Source organism: Mytilus galloprovincialis, chromosome 11 (assembly GCF_965363235.1).
Source record: "Mytilus galloprovincialis chromosome 11, xbMytGall1.hap1.1, whole genome shotgun sequence".
In the NCBI taxonomy this organism is placed as follows: domain Eukaryota; kingdom Metazoa; phylum Mollusca; class Bivalvia; order Mytilida; family Mytilidae; genus Mytilus; species Mytilus galloprovincialis.
In genome coordinates, this window is record NC_134848.1 from 78,258,629 (window position 1) to 78,276,639 (window position 18,011).

Here is an 18,011-nt window from a genome sequence, read left to right on the forward strand (position 1 = left end):
ACCTTCTGTTGTAACAAAGAAAACAGTGTTAATAAGACATTTTTAGTTCGTACATATACAAATCCTTAACAAATGTTATGTCTGTGTTAGTAAAAACGTAAATACGACGGACGAGCAAGATATGCCTACCCTTCCGAAACACATAAGATCAACCCAGGACTTTTGACGATGTACGTGTTTCTCAGATTTGTATGCAGTGTTTTATAGACTGTAATTGTCTTTTCGTTGTATTTAATTTTTTCCGCTAATACTATACGTTCAATATCGACCTTGTAGTGAATTTTTATTCTTCGTTTGGCATATTCATCCTCGTCTTACTGTCATAAAGTCCAGTTTGGAATTCAAAATGTCAATACTTTTTCCAGGTTATATATATGACAATGAAGATTGTTCCTACTACAAGAATATCAATGCTCCTAGTGGTGTCTATAAAATACAGCCAGAGGGTGTGAGCAGTGGTATGATGGTATACTGCGATATGAATACAGGTAGTGGCGGTTGGATAGTGAGTATTAGTCTGTGTGAAATAGTTTCCCATTTATTGAAACAAAAAAAAAAGGTTTAAAGAAAACATTCATTTTTGATATTTTATTGAAAAATTGAAAAGCAAAATTATAAAACATTTTTCAACCAAATAATGGTAGACCTTGTATTTTAGCTTTCAAGACCATTTTTGACCATACTACAACCTCAATAACAAATATTTAGAATAACTGTTAAAATGTTACCCTTGTTTATTATTTAGTTTGATCGAATTTTATTCAACCATTTTGGCATGTATCTCTGTTCTTGTCCATTCGTTTTTGATGCGTTTTGTTATTTGATTTTGCCATGTGATTATAGACTTTCCGAATTGATTTTCCTCTGAGTTCAGTATTTTTGTGATTTTACTTTTTCTGCCAAGTATCTGTTCGACTAGACTATTTTAACTGCACACCAGTAAGTAATTTAATACTGGCTGACAAATAACTTCAGTTGAATTCTCTTTTTGTTAGAACTTATTCTAAAATAATTTAGAAAGCATAACATTAAGTCATAAAAACCTATTCCCCGACACGTGTCCATTATCAACAAACGTGTCCATTATTACCAAACGTGTCAGGAATATTCAATATTGCAAAAACTTTTCCGATTGCAATACCCCCAAACGTCTCCGTTAATCGCAAAAATGTGTTCACTGTAAAACGCCAGAACGTCTCACGTCTTTTAGCGCTAATACATTATGTTCTTATGACATCAATAACGTTTATCATTTAATCTGTAAATAAAGGTAACAGTAGTATACCGCTGTTCAAACTCATAAATCCATGGACAAAAAACAAAATCGGGGTAACAAACTAAAACTGAGGGAAACGCATAAATATAAGAGGATATGCAATAACATTGACTGGAATACTTTTTAGAACCAGTAAAGACCAATTTTTTATGACTTCAGTAAAAACTACTTCAATCTTTGTCATGTAATATGTGTAATAAAAGGCAGTTTTAAATAAAAATTGCGGAAATTTAAAAAAAATAAATGTTGCCTTCCAAAATACAACCGATGGCACCAAGAGGGAATTGCTACAAAGGTTTTAATGTTTACAGAATGGGAAATTCTTCCTACACGAGGTATCTTATTTTACAAGGATGGATTTTAGAATTTGTTCAGCATAACTGAAGATATGTCAATTACTGATTTCCGCATCTAACTAGGTAACATTAGTACAGTTAATGCTACATGTATCATAGTATATTACTGGTGTTGTATTTGTTTTGTAGATGCGTTTTAGATATTATTTACATATATTTTTTTTTGTACGCTTACAAAAGTTAACGTTGAATTTTATAGTAGCAGAATACACGTAATTGATCAGTCCACAATGATGCTTTAAATGTAATGTAAAATGACAGAAAAGCTGTGTATAGAGTGGATTTGAATTCAGCTTATATATTTAAATATATAACTACACCAAATCAAGTAATGATGTTTGAATATTTTAGAGCCATCTTATGTTGTCTAAAAGCTTACTTCGTTTTTCCAAATAGGATATACATTATAAAAAAATGATGCAAAATTCACCCCAGCGACAGGTAAATCAGATAGACTTTTAACTTTATACAGATAACAATTTTAAAAGGATTAAGAAAACAAGCAATAATGAGTTAGCGACTTCCAATTCGTCTTTAATTTGTTATTGTATCTGATTCATGGGATGAAGTATAAATTTATTTGATTGATTCATTAGTTAGGGTGGTATCTAAAACTATAGGGAGATAACTCTGTAAAGTCAGCTAAACGTTTTAATTACGTTGTGTTGTAAAGGGAATATTAAGCTTCTCAATGATCAAAATTGGTGTTTGTCAAACTGCTATATAACCAGTGTAATTTTCTGACAAAAAATTTGGTTCAAAATTTTCAAAATTTTTATATTTTTGTTAAAGGGTCAAAGTAAATACTTTGTCCAAATTTTATGAAATTTAAACGAGACAAATAAATGTTAGTGAAAGTGTTGGGTACCACCTTAAGGCGAGTCTGCGAAATGGAAGTATTACCTCGTAACCATTGAGTAGTAGATGCTAGATCATACTTTATAGTCACGGTGGAATTAGATGACTCCAATATTTTGCTAAATTACTGGGTTAAATATTTTAAACATTAGAATTGTCTACTCTCTTTTATTTCTGTCAATGTTTTCAACCCAGATTCTTTGTAAATTATCCTGGAGATTGTTAAATTAGGTAAACCCGCTACTATTAAAACACACTGCAGCTGTAACTACTCTAGCTAATTAACATTAGTATACCTCACGTTAAAATGCCATATTTTGATTGGCTAATACGAGGGTGTTTTTTTACTCTATCACATGGCTGAGCGGGTGACAATTTGTATTAATGTCATTCTCTCGTCTAGACCAATCAAAAATCAATAGTTTAAAGGACAATGAATTGAATGTACTTCAAGTTATCATAGACAATGCTTAAGTTCTACATTTTGGCTCCGATTCTATTATTTGACTGTCAAAATAAAAACAATAAAACATGTAGCTTTACTGCTGTTTATTTTCATAATACCCGTAACGTTGTTATGTATGTGACGTCATAGAAAATACTTTTAAATAAAATTCATCTGTAAAAGGCAATAATGATCAGACATTCGGTATAATAAATTAAATAACACATAGCTGAGAAGGTGATAGAGCAATTGGTACCCTCGAAAAAGCATTGTCAACCTTGGCTTCACCGCGGTAACAATGTTTTCTCGGGGAAATAATCTGCTCTATCATCCTCTCAACTATGTATTATTTATATATTACCTAGCCCTATATTATCTCAAACTTAACTGTTATATTCTTATAGATTGCTAAGCATATTTTGTTGATTCCTTGTGTTACACTTTCAAACTATTTCACACAATAGTATCTCTGCCCTTTATCAATATTGTCTTTTAATGTATCGTGGCTGAAACAATTATTATAGATGGGTTTATATAATAAAACTTACACAATATTCTCTGTTCTGTTTTCAATGTTAACTAGAGAAACATTGAGCTTAAAATTGCATTTCAACATTTAACCTTGTGTTTCAATTGGAACGCTATCACGTATTTGAACTATACATCAATGACTACTAAAAGGAAATTGTATTAGACCGTCGGTTTTCCCGTTTGAATGGTTTTACACAAGAAATTTTGGGGCCCTTTATAGCTTTTTGTTCGGTGTGAACCAAGGCTTCGTGTTGAAGGCCGTACATTGACCTATATTTTTTTTTAACTTTTTTTGGTTATTTTGTTTCATTGGCACTCACGCCACATATTCCTATATCTATTGTAAACAGAGGAAGGTTTATTTTCTTTTGTACATAACTTATAAAATATACAAATATACCTAGAATTAAGATTGATCCGACATTACAGTTCATATTTTAGGGTCTATATATGCCATACTGATATGAGTAAATGTTGTGTAAGTAATGAAACTCAATACATCTATTGAGAGTTGGAAAATTCGAAGGCTGTTAAAAAAACTACACTTCAATCTTATCTTTAGGAATGAACTATTGGTTGTCTTATATTTAATAAACTTACCATTCTTGAACATTGAAAACCCCAGCGATAGGCATTTAATCTATATGTTTTAAATTTATTTAGAATATTTTCAAAAAATAATTTTAACAAAGTATTCCCTAGTACATGTTAAAAATTGCCTGCATCGACGGTTCGATTACACAATTACAATAACAGTTTGTGTATTTTTTTGAAAATGTCTTTTCTATATTTCAGAGATTTGAATGATTAATGTAATTGGTTGTTTCATTTTGAAGGCGTTGTTTCGCATTAAAAAAAAACACAAAACAATTAAGATAATTTCTAATATGTTCAGTTGTACTATATGACGGTTCATTTTTAGGGTCAACACATGCTATAAGCGTTGTTTGGCATAAAGAAAATAACAATTAATATCGTATCTGATATGTTCAATTGTACTTCAGTACTTTAGAAGATTAATATAAGTTATAACCCAATGAAGATACATTAAACAGGCACTAGATAACTAATTAAAAACCATTCTATGACGCCCGTTGTTGAAATCTTCTAATCAATAAATTTTATTCACATCATAAATTTCTCTTATGGTATTGCCTCTGTAACATATCAAAAAAAGCATCAACATATAATGAGCATGGTTTAATGTTTATTTTTTACTGTTTAAGCTTCATTTTGTAACGGAAAACATATCCCATTAAAGGTTGAACTCTTTTCAATATCTGTTAAAAATAAGTTTGTTGTTGGAATAAATATATCAATTTGAAATAAACGAAAGGATGATCATAATTTTGAAATATAGGAATATTTAGTATGTTTATCAATAACTCAATTGAAAGCTAGACATTTAGATAGTGATCTGACAGTGGCGATGGCGTATGTGAAATTTATAAGTTACTACATTAAAGCTTTATAAATTGGAACATCTGGATGCTTCATGTTTATTAATGCCTTATATTATTAACTCCCGTCTGGTTTGTGTCAATTGGTCTTGACCTCATATTCATTGTTAACAATTTATAAAAGTAAAACATTATAGGTCAAAAGGTACCTATAAGCTTATTTTACTAAGTTTGTGTGTTCATATAACTTGATTAGTAACTTAAGAAAGAATATACTGTCAAAGCAGAAATTTTTGTGGGGGATTTAATTTCGTTTATTTCATGGATAAGAATTATCCACGAAATCAAAACCCCAACGAAAGATTAACTGTAGATTTACATCATTTTATGACAAAATTTTATTGACATTATATAATTAGGGAACATAGATATATGCAATGAAATAAATAGGTTAATTGATCATACATCGATATTCAAAGGTTTTCTTTAAGTCAGATGAAATCCTAATCTTTTGTTTGTAAAGTAATACATAATGATCAACAACTGTCAATCAATGCCATTCAAAAGTCATAATACATTTATTACACAATCATTGTCCTTGGATGAATTATCAAAAGTATGTAAACGCCAATTAGCGTGTGCAGGTTACAAAACTTGATTAGTGCTCACTGTTACTATGACATGCATTTGTTGTTTTTTCCCAACGGCGAAAGTTCAGATCAGTTATTATAAAGTGACATTTACATAATTGTTTTCTCAACTCAAAAACCACGAAAATAATCCACACGAACTTACTTTTGGATACACAACCATGAAATTTTAACCTAATGAAATTTTTGTTTATACAGTAGATAACATATTTGCCTCTGTACGTAAATCCTACAAGCAATCGATCTTATTCTATGACTTTATAAATTTGCTATAGGAATAATGTTTTTGTAAAATTTTAATCACCGCGGAAAAAATCATTAGAGGTTGATAAAAAATTGAATAGGTAACGCATTTAACGTGTGTCCTATGCTACATAAGAAACTGTCAGCACTTTTCAGATCCCCACAGGAATTCTGTTAAAAAGAGCTGTTAAAATTGTGAGAGAAGTAATGAAAGCCGGAGCATTTCCAATCTGAGGTATACCAATTTGGGAATGTGGAATAAATGATTTAGCAGTTTTACTCCATATATATTGTAGACAAAACGAGCTAATTGTATTTTTTTTTATATATTTGTAGGTAGTTCAGAATAGATACGACGGATCAGTTAACTTTTACCAGACTTGGAACCAGTATAAACACGGATTTGGGAGCTTGTCAGGAGAATTCTGGTTAGGTAAAGTGCATATAGTAGTTTGTTTTTCAGCTTTATCAGGGTGACAATTTTTTAGTGATGAGTATTGCCAGAAAAAAACCACTGACATTAAATCTAACAAATAAACTCATCATAGATACCAGGATTAAATTTTATATTTACGCCAGAAAAGACTCATCAGTAACGCTCGAATCTCAAATAGTTAAAAAGGCAAAATAAAGTACAATCCTTTTCAATCTCATTCGAATACACCAATTTCAAATTGACAGCCTTCTTACTTTGTTTACCTTTTTTGAAAAAATTTAATCGAACTCACTTATGAATATAGGTACAAAGGCGTACACAATTCTAATCATGGTATCTTCGATTAGTATTTCGATATTGGAACGATGTTTGATCTAAAGATGAACTAGTCTGGGAGCATACCGTATTGTAGGAGTATTATGAGTTTTGTACTGTACAAGGTATGCGAAGGGGGGACATGCTCCCTAATATGTTTTATTCCACCATATTCTGTATGCGCCTTTCCGAAGTCATGAGCTGATAGTTGTTTGAATTTGAAAAAAATCGTGTTACGTAAATCTTTACGGTTTACGTTTTGCTAATTTTTGAAGACCTTTCGGTGCTTACATCTATACCTAAATTTGACAATTTCAACACTACCGCGGCGGTAGCTTAATATTATTGGCGAAAGCCAGTCTGACCAGAGAGAACATCAAATCTTAGGTAGAAAAACTAACAATCTTAGCAAATTAAGATTGGAGTCTAGTGAATCTTCCCTGTGCGGAATTTGAACTCACAATCATATTGCAGAATGGTAGTGTAACGAATAAGATTACTCAGCCACAGAAGTCCAACTCATTCAAACATGAATCTGGTGCAATGCATTTTGAAGATAATAATAAGATGAAGTTGTTACAAATGCCGTACACCATGAAGCGCTAACAAACGTTTATATCATAAACAAGTACACATTCATCAGTGGTTTAATCATATCATCATCTTTAGAAAGCATTGCGTCAGATTACATATGGCAATGGCCAAGATTACTAAAATATTCATATCTTAGCAGGATGATATGCAGTTCTTACTATCCTTTTTGCGAACAAAGCGTGAGTGTAACCCAATTTCATGTTTGGAAGAGTTTGAAAGTTGATGAACCAGAGTTATGTCACATAATGTCTCATCCGTTTTGTAAAACAAAGTCATTGGAAATAACAAATAGCTTGATAATATATTCCGTATCACCTTCACAAATCTTCCACGATGGTCTTGAAGTATATATCTGGGTAGTGATGTTGTTTTTCATCTAAGTAACGTGTTAAAAAATTGAGAATGTATATCGGGGATACGTCAATGTGACAACAACCCGACAAACGAGCAGACAAGAGCCAAAGACCAACAATAGGTCGTCAACGCATCGTGAAAGTCTTATAACCGGAGGTTGGGCTCTTCAACTGTCATGCAATAGAGAAGTTTAACAAGCTATAAACCCGGTTTAATAAACCATTTTCTACAGAGCAATATGCCCGTACCAGGTTAGGAATATTTCATTGGTTATCCATTCGTTTGACGTGATTTTGTCATTTGATAACGGACTCTCCGATTTGAATTTTCACGGAGTTCAGTGTTTTGTTATTCGATGTACGTTTGTTGTATTAATTTCTTGCTGTCACTTTCATGTTTTAATCAAATCTCTTTTTATTAACTTTGTTTATCAAACACGCATCATGTTAAATATGCCTAGATCAGAAAAATAACATCTTGAATCTACTTAAAACAGAAGAGGAAGATATTATAAAGAAAAGAATGAAAAAAAACCCAGAGACCAAAACAATCTTTTAAAACGCCACTGAAGGCAACATCATCACAAACCGAAAGATCTAATTATTCATGAAGTGTAGGCAGATCTGGATCCACATGTGCACCCGTCAGACATCCACTTATTAACATTTAATTCATATGACTGTAAGGGGACCAAAACAATATTATTACATAAATTGTAATATATATATACTCATACTTGATAACCGTTAACTCAACATCTGAAAATTGACTACCCATTTAGCTTCATTTTGATTCTTATTCTTCTAAATTTCATGCTATTCTGTGTACAAGAAACTATGGCAAACATTTCTGTGAAGTATCCTGTATTTTTTAAAACTAAAGAAGAACACGTATATTTAGTTGAGTTAAAAATTGTTTAGATATTGGTTATTGTTCATTTTAAATAATCAATAATTATTTAAAAAAAATAGAAAACACAAATATTTGAGGATCATAATGCAAACACTTTTTTGTTTGTTATATTTTAATGTCGCTTCTTGTACAAAGGATATTTTGTAATAAGCGTATTCGTAGTAAACCTAATTTTTATTTTACAATTTTCAGGCAATGACAACCTTCACACTTTAACTTATTCAAATAAGTACATGTTACGTGTAGACCTAACAGATTACTTGGGTGTCATGAGATATGCTGAGTACTACTGTTTCAGAGTATCAGACGAGGCAGACAAATATAGACTGATTATTGGAGAATATCATGGAAATGCTGGTTAGTATGTGGAAACAGGAAGACAAAAACCTGTAAATTAACATTGTCGCAATTTTTGAGAAACAGATAAAGATGCGAGACAAGTATAATGTATCAGCTATCATAATGCGAGTCCTTATTATTGTAATAATCATCAACTCATATTATTCGCATTTACAAAAAAAACTCTCATTAAATTCTTTATAATCCGGATGTTTATGCTTTGATTAACAATCATAAGCTTTTTAAGAGACTATACGAAGAACGAACTTAACGTCTCCATTTTGATTGGGTTTAATTGGATCAATACGTCGTAGATTGACTGCTGTTAACAACACAAGAGGTGGTTATAAACGATGTTAACTGTTTTAAACTTTTGTTTTCAACAACGCCATCTTAACAGCCCATAGAATAAGGAAATTCAGTTGATAACTGTTTTCTTCTTTATATTCGATGATATAAAAAAGAAGATGTGGTTAGAGACAACTCTCCACAAGAAACCAAAATGACACAGAAATGTAAAACTAGTATAGGTCACCGTACGACCTTTAACAATGAACAAAGCCCATAACGGACAATGTAAAACAATTCAAACGAGAAAATTAACGGCCTTATTTATATAACAAAATGAACGAAAAACAAATATGTAACACATAAACAAACGACAACCACTGAATCACAGGCTTCAGACTTGGGACAGGCGTTTAACATGTTAGCGGGATCCCAACCCTCCACCTTACCTGGGACAGTGGTATTACTGATATCTTCGTTTTATCCATTATGTTTGTATACTTTTATATTGTTCCATAAAATACTAAACTTTAAAAACATTGTTAAAATAAATTGTGTGTGTTGTTTTTATTTGTGGCTAGTGTATATAAATATACAAAATAATAGTCAATACATATAAAAGATGGAAAATAAAAAAGATGAAACTATTAAAAGAATGCAAAAATGAAGGAGCCCATTAAAATCCCTAATTTACCAACGTTGTACGAGTCATATACTGTGTGATCAGATTATATGTTTAATTCCAGGAGATTCTATGTATTATAATAACAACCAGATATTTCACACGAAAGACATGGACTCTACGGTAGGATTTAATGGCCAAGTTTGTTCCCTTGCAAGATATGCTGGCTTTTGGTTTAATGAATGTACATTTGCTAACCTGAATGGACGCTGGCGCCCAGGTAGCAACTCCTTGGAATACATGTACTGGGTTGAATGGCCCCAAAATCAAAGAGTTAGCTTGTCTAAAATTTCAATGAAAATCCGAAGGAAATAAAGCTGTCGAAATTAGAAAAAGTGTGTATCTATTATTAGAAAACGTGTGTGCATATATTATTAGAATACGTGTGTATATCTATTATTTGAAAACATGCGTGTATCAATTTTAGAAAACATGTGTGTTTATATTTAAAGAAAACGCATGTATATCTATTATTTACACTACGCATTGTACTAGAAATTGTTAACATTGCATGTTTAGAAAATGCTATTAGTGAAACAATATTAGTGAAATGAAAAAAATAATAGTGAACCAATGTAATGCTGTAACTTGCTATTTGTCCAATTTTAAGCATTTATTTTACTGCAATAATAACAGTGTAACATAGTCTTGATCGAATAGGGCATTTTGCCATTTTAATATAATGCGTTTTTTTGTATCACATATGTCGATTATTGATTTATTGTTGTATACATCCCTGCATAAATAAAAAATATCGCAGATTGTTACCCTCAGAAAACATTGTCAACCGCGGCGGAATTTTATATGACGTCACGTACAGAACAACGTTGCGGGTATTATAAAAACACACAGCAAAAGTTAAGCAAGAAGCTGTTTTGACAGTCAAATAATAAATTCTGAGCAAACAAAAGGAATACTTCAGCAATGCATTTAATAACTTGATGTAAATTCGATTCATTTTCCCTTTACATTGTCGATTTTTGATTGGTCTAGAAGAGACGGTAACATTAAAAAGAATTGTCATCCTCTCAGCCATGTGATAGAGTAAATTAACACCTTCGTATTAGCCAATCAAAATATTGCATTTTAACAAGAAGTATAATAAACAGTTGTTCCAATTCGTATACACACAGGACCAGGACGACAATGTAGAGCTTGAGTTTCTTATAATACTAATCTATTACCTTTATCTATATGAGGTTATGTTCAATAAACAACCATCCTACCAAAGTATGTTTCTAACATATTGACAGTCACAGAAACTATCATGACTTCTTTGTTTTTGTTTGCTCGTTTGTATTTGAACTTATTGTGAGATAAATTACAACAAAAGCATTTCGATCATGAAGCTATCACCTCAATGCTTGATGTTGTACCTTTGGTGTATTTTGATTTAACAACAAAATCCCTGTCTTTGATAGATGTATATTTTCCCTAAAGAAAAACGTACTAATTTTAATCCGAATGTCACCAAAAAGATAAAGGGAATAATCTTGCATGACAGTTTTAATCTGAAAATTTGAAAATAGACTTCACATCTTCTTTCATATATTTACTGCAGGGTTTGTTACTCGTGCTGTGTGGATTCAGTAGAATGTTTTTACAGTTAGGGTTTTTTTTTGCTTGTAAGGGAGCTGTCTACTTATTACTTATTCTATTATCATAATTCATTTTGGTTTCTAGTGGACACTTTTCTAATTTATAATCATACCACATCTTCTTTTTTATATTTGCTTATAATTTCCATTATTATAATTTTCATTATTATAATTTTCATTATTATAATTTTCATTATTATAATTTTCATTATTATTTTCTAAATTTAAGTTTTCCTCTTCTTCCACTGTTAAGCAGCTTCGTTACAAGCATAGCTACTTTTCCAAACTCATAGCCTGCAATTGGTTGTCGTTTATTGTTGTTTATCATATTTGTTTTGCAAATACGCATTTTTGTTAAGAGGCCAGCTGAAACCAGCCTTCGGTTGCGGGATTTTATCACTGTGTTTAAGACCCATCGATGGCATTCGTCTGTTTGCTGCTCTTTGGTCGGGTTATTATCTCTTTGACACATTCTCTATTTTTTATTCTCAATTTTATTGCAACAGACCACATACAGACTATCAAAAGATTCATTTAAAGAGATAATGATTTCTTGAAACCACACGCATTTAATTTATATAGTTATGTTTATTTGAATAAACTAGTTGTACATTTGTGTCCGTTAGTCTTATAAATGAATAAAAGTGTTATTCGTATGTTATTACATTTAAATCAGGCCAACCTAATTCTACTGTGTGGTTCTGATTAACTAGGTTAAGGTAAGCCATTATTTGTTTTGATTTTCTTTTACATAGTGATTTTATAATTTGAAGATAGCTGTTAAGTATTTTAAGCTCCGGCGTCATCTATTGGTGATTCGACGGTCGCAAATAAAGTTTACTGGCGACCAAGGTGAAGAATTACACAAAAAATAAAAGACATTTCAAAAGCCTCTTTTTCATTGAAATAAACTTTTTGTAAAAGGATAAAACTAAAACATCCACAATTGGTACATGTGCATATTGCTCTAATCATATATAAGTATCCCGAAAAACTCCAACCAATATTTCTTAAAAAGTTTTCGTACATGCCGGTTATCTCTCTTGCTCTGCAGATTAATAGGTTTACTGTGTTACAGTTGGGAATAGATTTAGCAATTGAAAGATAAGCTAAACATAAACGTATCTACTTTTATTGAACGAAATTAAGTATTGAATTAAAATTGTATTCACTCTATACAAAAGTCAACAACAAATGTCACAAATAAAGCACCGATATCAGCTACAAATTATTTTTAAATAGTATGGTCTTGAAACATATAATTTTCCAATACTTAAATGGGGATAAATTCTGCTAATCTAAGTTTCTATCTATCCATTATAATTTGAAAGATATAAAACAAAAACTCAAAACAAAATGTAAAGTACATCGATTGTACTAAATGGGCAAGGATATACAACTCGGACTTAAATTCTTACACTAGGAAGCACTGTAGGTTGCAAGTGCGCAATTATTCGAAATGCGTTTTCCATAGGGCTCAAGGACTACACAAACTCGGGATAAACGGGTAGCAGTTCCAGTTACTAGAAATGCCAATCTTCCATTACATCTAAAAATATATATATGGTCATGCGACAAAAATTGATTTAAAATGCAGTTGAAAAATCGTCTATTGTTTTCGCTTAAAATGGCATATTTTTTATTGCTCTGACGTGCCTAAATGGAAGATATTTTCTATACTTTGTAAAATGTGAATATGATGTTCTGCATTTTTTTACACTTTTAAGCTTAGTTGGATAAGCTTTTGATTAAAATAATTTCCAATCCTGTATCGTCCAATCAGAAGCCATACAGGATTCTATTCTGAGTAAAATCTTGGGGTAAAAAAAAACTTGCCGGTAAAACGTAAACTAACAATCGCGCTCCTGTAACCTGTAAAATAAAATGTATGTCCTTTCCAGTTCATCTTTTATATTGATTTCCAACATAATGAAAAAAAAAACAAAATTGCATTTTAAACTTCAGTTCTATTCTCAGCAATGACGGGAAAGGTTATAGACTAGCGGGTTAATCTGACATCTACATACCCAATTGATAAAAACTTTGGACACATTTTTAATTTTAATAATAGTCTCTTTGTGTCCGATTTACTGTTGTTATTTGAACGAAATTAAATTTTGAATTGAAATTATATTCACTATTGTTCTAGGGCAAAAGTCAACAACAAATGTCACAATTAAAGCACTGATATCAATTGGAATGGATTTTTTTCTAAATACATTGTTAAATAGATACAGAAATAAAAGAACAAGACAGAAAAGAAAACTCGAGGCTCTAAACACGCTTATGGTTGCAATTATGTAAATATAGACAACGCAATTTCCAATAGGAACTCCCTTTGTGACTAAAACTGTGGCACTTTTACTAAGTAGTTTCGTAAAAAATATATATCCCAGAACGAAAAGATAATATGCACTACTATTGTATTCATAATACAGGACTGTGCGGCATATTTTTAACATTTATATGCCCTGAACTTCTAAGAGTTTAAACTTGTACTAAAATTCTCTACTATCCCTACTTCCATTTTTGGACCTATGAATTGAATTTCAGGCGCTACCATGTTTTTCTATACTAGTACATTCCCAAGTTATGTCTCTGTGAGATGAAACACAGAGATTATATCTGGGAATAAATACGTTAACAAATAACCATATCAAGGAATTATATATCTCCCCAAAAGAGGCGGGCTAGTGAAACAGTTGTATTAACAAAGTGCAAAATATAGAGTATTTGTCGCTCACCTTGGTCTATGTACATATTCAACAAATGACACTCTCGAAAATTTTGCAGACCAGACTAAATTTTATAACAAACATCACTATTTTGTATATATTGTATTGCTGATCATTATTTTTTGAGGATTCTATTTTTTAATTAGCTTTTGCATAAACACAAAAGAGGGTATAACTATCCGCATTTAAAGGCAGTTACTCCTATAACGAATTACAGTTTACTAACTATATTGGCAAAATTTAACTTGTTAATAGATATTGCCTAGCTGGTCATTTTGGAATTTTCTATGTATCTATTATGATGTTAATCAAATAAGGAAAATCGCAAACAATACAGTAAAAAGGTAATTAAGGGGAATAACTCAAATAAGGAGTCGTCGGATGAATTCCACTATACTTTCTTAAATGTAGATCTTGTCTTGCTAATAATTCTTATCATTGTAAGTTTCAATCTATTAATTATATTTGAAAGAGATAAAACAAAATGTTGACATTAACGTCAGCGTAAAGTACATCGATTGTAGTAAATGGACAAGGGGATACAACTCAAACTTGAATTCTAACTCCAGGAAGCACTGTAATTGCAAATGTATGCCCTTTGCAGTTTCATCTACCTTAACGATGTCCAAAAAAAAAACACCTTGCATTTTAACCCTTAGTTATATTTTTAGTAATGGCGGTAATGGTGGAAGACTAGCAAATGTTAATCTGACATTTGGATACTCAATTGATGATAAATTTGGCCACATTTTTATTCGAAGAATTGTCTCTTTGTATTCTATGTACTGTTGTTCATATAAAAAAAGACAATGGGGTAGGATTGCCGATGACACAATTCTCCACAAGAGATCAAATGACCTTGAAATTAACAATTATATGTTATCGTACTGACCTGTTTGTCTTTTTTTCTTTTTAGCCATGGCCTTATTGGTTTATATTCGACTTATGAGTTTGAATGTCCCTTTCATTCGCTTCTTTTTGATAACTATATTGTGTTAATTGTTAAAAACTAACCACGCGCATCAGAGCGATAAACTACATACCTATGTTTATACTGCACTTGTTTTATTTGAGCATTCAACATGCGTTGACTGAATATTTTTGTGTCATACACAGTCACTGACCTGATATCACTTTTCTCATGAATATTTAAACGGTATTGCCGGAATTATATTAACACATTCATGACGACCTCTTTAGCCTGTCCTTGTTTCTAATATATAGAACGAAGCGTTGAACGGGTAAAACTTTTACAATTATTGGAAAACATATTTCTCGTGTAAATATGTTTTTTTTTAAACGTATACATCATTATTTTTATACTTATTTTTTTATATTTTTATCCATACCCAAACGCATTTGTTCACCATCGATCGTTTTCAACAGGTTATGCAAAGGATTTTGTCTAATGCTTAGTCCGTTTCTGTGTGCAAGTGTGTGTGTATGTGAGTTACATTTTAATGTTGTGTCGTTGTTCTCTTATATTTAATGCGTTTTCCTCAGTTTTAGTTTGTTATCCCGATTTTGTTTTTTGTCCATGGATTTATGAGTTTTGAACAGGGTATACTACTGTTGCTTTTATGTACATTTCATTATGTTTATTGTGAAGGATATTGCAACTCCAGATATGAGAACTTTAAATGGAGGATTTTCCCCAAAATTTTAATCTAATGAATAGCAATAACAAAATAATCATGGCTTGAAAATGTTTTTTCAAGATGCGGTATAAAGACAATAATAGTGTCTCGACATAACTTATTAACGATATAAGAATTCGGCTCGAATCGGGGAGAAACTTGACAGAGCCTCGCAGTTCCCCGTTTCTAAGCCTCATCCTTAAATCGTTGATATGTCAAGTCAATATCCTATTATTGTCTATATATCGTTAGTGATTATATTCTATTCCATGTATACCATGTATGCTTATCATATAAATTCAGTTCAAATTGTTTGTTTCCTTTTCCAATTGGAAAAGTTTGGAATATAAAGTCTCATGTTCCTTGAATAGAGTATAACTATAAAAAAATAGAAGAACTTGTACGATGACCATTCTCCTTACAAAACCAAAAGACAAAGAAGTTTGAAACATCGAACGGTCACCGTACGGCCTTCAGCAATATGAAAAAACCATAGCAAAAGCTCCATAATAACAAATTTAGAATGCAAACGATAACCAATACCCTGATAAATGTACAAAGTAATATACAGCAACAGACAATAACCACCAATCAATTACAGACTCTTGACTATGGACAGGCACATACAGAATGTGGCAGAGTAAAACAGTAGCGAACCACTCAGAAGTTAAATACAAACACCTACAGAGGTGATAACTTTAATTCGGAGCAAATATAAGTAAAGTTGGATTAAAAAGCAACTTGTTCGTTATCAGTTTTTCAATTATTCTGAATTGATGATCAGGTGAATTTATAGGTGTCTTCCTGGCCACGAAAGGAATCTTTTTGATAGTAACCTGCACTTTGTTTGCGTCATGTTTTTACAACCTTATTTTATCTTTTCTTAATCAAATTCAAGTATCCTTCCTCTTCATACATGGAACTACTACTTATATATCAAATTAAAAAAAATATATATATCGAAGAACAGGAATAAAACAATCTATGCCATTTATTTTGATATAATGTATAAGTAGCATTTATCTTCTAAAATGTTTTTAAACTTATAAATCGCTTATATTGTTGATAAAAATGTTTTAAATCTGAGACGTTTTATCAGATCGGAGTATGCATTTAAATTAAAAAAAAAAAAACAAAAGTAAATCAATCCCTATATAAGTATCAGTTCGTAATAGATTGATTGAGTTATTGTTGGTTACTTAACGTCCAGGGGCAAGTATTTCATGCATTTTTCTATAAATGAAAGGAGATTAAAAAGCAGCGTAATGAGAAATATAATTTAAAGATTGTTATATAGTATAACAAAAAAAAATCTTTTTATCTATCCATTGAACACTTGTTGGTTACTGTGTATGTGAATTGCGACATTTCTTTTTATTTAGAGATAGTTTTGTAGATTTCATTTCATATTAATTACAATGTATACAGTTGGATTTCTCATTTATCGATTGCATTTGTTTGGTTTTGATTCGATATTAAAGGAATTATTCCTTTGTTCACAAAATGGTACTTCGATTTTGTGCGATCCCACCATTTCTCAAATTGGCTTTTTTTTTGCTTTTGTCAGTTTTCATTTCATTTAGATTTTTTCAAATGTGTGTAAAAACTTATCAGATTTTAACGCATCAAAAGCTTCTTATTCAATTACCTAGTTGACAATCAATGTAAACAGTTAAATCTCGCTGGTTTTTCAATTTTGTTATCATGTTTTCGTGTTTAATTAATTAAAACGATTAAATCATGAATCAAACACCTGACTGCCCGTGGCATTATAACAAAATATATTTAATGAATTCTCAACGTTGAACTATTAAACTGAACTGTTGTGTATCAAAATATTATCACTTTATCTCTGGATTGATTTCTTGTAAAATTAACCAAACCTAATTAAAACCTTTTTAAATGTTTGTGAACACCGGCGATGCCGAACACTCAGTTATACAGAAAAAAACCAGCAGTTCCGACTAAGTTTTGTCCATCTGATGAGTTAGGCCTTTTTCAACTGATTTTTATAGTTCGTTCTTATGTTGTACTGTTATACTACTGTCCCAGGTTAGGGGAGGGTTGGGATCCCGCTAACATGTTTAACCCTGCCACATTATATGAGTATGTGCCTGTCCCAAGTCAGAGTCTGTAATTCAGTGGTTGTCGTTTGTTTTATGTGTTAAATATTTGTTTTTTGTTCATTTATTTATATAAATAAGGCCGTTAGTTTTCTCGTTTGAATTGTTTTACATTGTCTTATCGGGGCCTTTTATAGCTGACTATGCGGTATGGGCTTTGCTCATTGTTGACGGCCGTACGGTGACCTATAATTGTTAATGTCTGTTTCATTTTGGTCTCTTGTGGACAGTTGTCTCAT